Source organism: Penaeus vannamei, chromosome 6, assembly GCF_042767895.1.
Source record: "Penaeus vannamei isolate JL-2024 chromosome 6, ASM4276789v1, whole genome shotgun sequence".
Classification (NCBI taxonomy): Eukaryota; Metazoa; Arthropoda; class Malacostraca; order Decapoda; family Penaeidae; genus Penaeus; species Penaeus vannamei.
Window position 1 is genome coordinate 47,828,796 of NC_091554.1, and position 4,742 is coordinate 47,833,537.

Genomic DNA, 4,742 nt, shown 5'->3' on the forward strand with positions numbered 1-4,742 from the left:
GCTGTCGATCTTTATACCTGTTTTAGCCAAAATATCAATAATAAGCAAACTGTAATTGATAATGAGGGTGTGGTAATGATGGTGATTATGATGTTGGTAATAACGGGGAAATTAATGAACATTGCACTATCCTAGTGTATTGGGATTCAAATGATATGTTATTATTGTGAGATCCCTTTTTTCATATTTGATCGGGAAGGCCATGCAAATCATCGAAATCATAAAATGCAATAAATGCCAAATTAATAGATGTGAAATAAAGAAGGCATTACATTCCAATGACGCCCCAGCTTTGTCGTAAACAATATCTTTGATTCATATTGACGTAAGCAGTGGCGTGTCACGTTGGGAGGTACAGAGCCATGAAAAATGATAAATATTTCCCTGAATACTGATACTTGGAGCTTCCAGGGGCAAAGCAAGGGTCGAAAATTATCTTAGGGGCTCAATATACCCTCCAGAACGAGTGAATTTCTAATGTAAAAATACAAATCCATGTAGAATTAAGATTTCTAATAAATTTCTTCTCCCATTCTCTTGAAAATTTGAGGGAAGTGTGGAAAATACCCTTCTCTTGACCCCGTTACTTCCCATACGTGTATACAACCTTGTCTTGGTGTAGCAGACAGAGCACTGGAAGACCCTATGTTGAGGAGTAACCCTGCACAGAACACCATTCCCAAGGAGAGGGAGCACTTGGGTCTCCCTCTCAGCATGTCCACCCGTTTTCTATGGATTATCATCTGAAAAGGAAAAGAAAATGTACTATATATGACTTTACTTGCTAGGTGAAAAATTTAGTGATACTAAGACCCTATTCTCGTAAGAAAGCAAGTAATTGAATCATATACAGTACAGTATGTGTTTTAATGTCATTCATTACAGAGTTTTAAGTCTATAATTAGACTTTAAAAAAATATAGTATTGTTATTTGGAATATAAATAAATCAGAGGCATTGCTACTGTACAAAGGATTTTTTTAAATGTTATCATAAACAGCTACAAGTTATGTACAACATTGTTTTTGATTGCAACTTTTTTGTTGATCCACGAAATGTAAAGAAGTAAACTGAACACACAATAGGCAGTAAACGCTCTGTAAGATATATGCACACACACACACACACACACACACACACACACACACACACACACACACACACACACATATATATATATATATATATATATATATATATATATATATCGTTTGAGAAAGGGAAGTTAAGATACTCATGTGAATGTTCAACGTTAACAGTCCGTGATCAGTAATTTACTTCAATAATAATTTGAGGATGTGTGTTCGTGATAGTAATTTAAGCGGCTCTGACAACTACAATGCCGATAATGTGAGCATGTAGTATTTGCAATTAATGTGTAGAAAATTACGATCAAAACTGTGAACACTCGTAAATACGACTTAGCTTTATCACTATTAATACATATCTACTGCACACACACAGGCAAATATGAAGATAGGAAAACATACATTAGTGCTTGATTATCTGATAAGGCATTCATAGATAAAAGTGAAAGATAAGCATGTGAGGATATGACTTCAAATTTACCGCTAAAAATTCGAATATCAACAAATACACCGTTTATATTTGTTTGTTTTTCTGCCTGAAAAGTGAGTCGAAGTGATTTTAAACTTATCTTTAATTTTTGCTTCATGTATACAAATATAAACACATCCACGTGTAATATTAGAGCGCATATAGATTTCTGTTCTAAACTTAAAGCCTCTATTGGAAATTTAAAATCAGGTTATGTTAAGTCATTTCGCTTCGGAAATCCCGTACACGCTTTCTGGAAATCCGAAAAAAATCCTGAAATTACGAAATTCTTGAAAAATCCGGTAATTCCCAAGAAATTCTTTGAAAATCCTTAAATCTCCAGGAAATCCCCCAAAATTCTAAAATCCTGCAAATGTCGATCTTATACAAAATCTTGATATTATTACAAAACATATCTTCAAAAAGTATCATAAACTTTGACAAACATCTGAGCAGTTGAAAAGGATAGAGCTATATTGAAACCTTTTTTAAAAATCGGACAAAAAATCAGACAAGTGGATTTATCCGAAATCGCTGACACGGTTTCGTGGTCATGTGTTTTATGACCCTGTGTACCAAGTTTTAAGCGATTTGATTGGCCTGTACCCACCAGTCCTACAAAATCCTTTTTGGGAAAGCAGGATTTAATAAAAATGAAGCAAAAACTGCTGTAGAATTGATAAGGCTTAAGCACAGTCTTGGTAAAGCATAATAGTAATAAAACAGCAGCACAGGATGTTATGAATGTAGCTTCAATTGTCAAGTGAATTTACTTTAATTCCCTAACGTCTATTCCCACATTTTTTCGTTGCTCAAATGTCCACTTTAATTCCCTAATGTCTATTCCCACATTTTTTCATTGCTCAAATTTCCACTTTAATTCCCTATTGTCTATTCCCACATGCTTTTTTTTTTCATTGCTTTTCATTCTGGAAGTAAGTTGGTTTAAACGATAGTCAATCCCGAGGTTAATCGATAAGATTACGACGAAAAACGAAAAAAAACGACATTTTTCTGTCTGAAGGGATACAGGAATAAAGGATAGTCATGTTTTATGATAAAGTAATACATCTCATATAGAACCTATAAGATAACAACTGATATTTGCTTAGTTTTTGAAGAATTTACGATGATTTAATGGTTTTTTATAACGCCTTTGAAAACTTTGGGAATCCCTTGAAAATTCCTGACGAATCCGTCTGGTAATCCGGTAAAAAATTTGGAATTCGGAAATAACGGAAATCTTGTACGCCATTTTGGCTTCTCGTATATATACACATATAGGCCTCTCGTATATATATAAGTATATATCATACTTCTATAACAAGTATGATATATACTTATATAAGTATGATATATACTTATATACTTTGTACGAAGAATGTTATATACTTATATAAGTATGATATGAGAAGTATGATATATACTTATATGCTTTGTACGCTATTTTAGGCCTCTCGTATATATATAAGTATTTATCATACTTCTGGTAATTTTTACTACCGCGAAAAAGTATATAGTTGATAATGATTGTGACATTGCTATAATAATAATGATAACTGATAACAATGCTAAATATAATAATAATGATTATGATAATAATGATGATGATATCAAAATCAACCATGATAAGGACAATATTGATAATAATAATGATAAAGATAGTGATAATGATTATGATGATAATAGCAATAATGCTAATGATGATAATAATAAAGATAATGATACTGACGTTAATGAGAATGAGATGATAAGAATAATGATGTTAATAATGGTAATAATAACAGTAAGAATAACATTAATAACAATGAGACAGTAATGATAATGATGACAATGACAATAATATTGATGATGATGATAATTTTAATGGAAATAACAATAAAAGTAACGCTATTATCATAGTCGTAAGTAATAATAATAGTATTGTTATCATTATTACCATAATAGTAATAATAATAATAACTATAATAACAACAATAAGGATAAGAACAATGATAGGGATAATAATAATAGTAGTAGTAGTAAAAATAATGATAAAAAAGATAATGATACTAGCAGTCGTAATAAAGATAGTGATAAAAATTATAATGATAATAATATCAACAACCAAACAAGAACGATAAACGATATAACAACCCATTAGTACCACCACCATTATCTGACAAATTTTTACCTCTGCCTCCGTTATCATCGCTGCAAACATAAAACTGATATTTTTAAAAGGATAAGCTTGCAAAGGAAAATCAACTTTATATTGAATATTAAAAAAAGAAAAAAAAATATTATCTTGAATATTAAAAAAAGAAGCAAAAAAAAAACTCGCCTGATAAACAGAAAATGTTTAATTTTATCTGCACCGAAGTCATTTGCAATTGAATTTCATTATTGTTATTACTATTTTTTCATTATTGTTTTTTTTTTAATCATTTTCATTATTATTATTAGTAGTAGTATTTTCATATTTTTTCATGATTACCAGACTGTAGAGTATTTTTCTTGCGCTGGGAATATTATTATTATTTTTTTTTCATGAGCGGAAAACATGTTATTATTATCATTATTATTGTTGTTGTTTTTGTTGTTGTTATTATAATTATTATTGTTGTTGTTGTTGTCCTGTTTTCTTCTTCGTCTTCTTGTAAAGCACTCGAAAGAACCAATACTAGACACTATACTACTTGATACTTCGATATTTGGGTGGAAAATGCTCATTTTCGAATCGTAAAATAATCAGCAGTATCGACCATCTATATATAGGCCTATGTGAATCTCAGGACCGAGATTACACAGCGAGTTAAGAATATCCATTATAAAACGAGAAGACTGAGTGATGGAGCGACGACGTAACTTTTATTTTATGAAAAGTTGTTTCAGAAGTAAGAATTAATAAATGTCACTCGGTAGGAACTTCGTGTTTTGTGATTTTTCAAGAAGGAAATCTATTTTTTTGATGGATTGAAATTCTGTACTGGTAGGCAATTATTTGCACGTGTTTGGGGGAAACAAGAATTAATATACTTGTTTTACTGGAGATCTACGTCAAATACATATGCTGTGTCTCTATGCCTGTTCATAAAGATGGTGGGGACTATCAGTGAAAGCTTAGAAATGTACTTTTTCCAATAGCAACAGTACAATAAAGTAGTAATTGTAGTAATTCTGAACTGCTCAATTACAGTGCTCAGT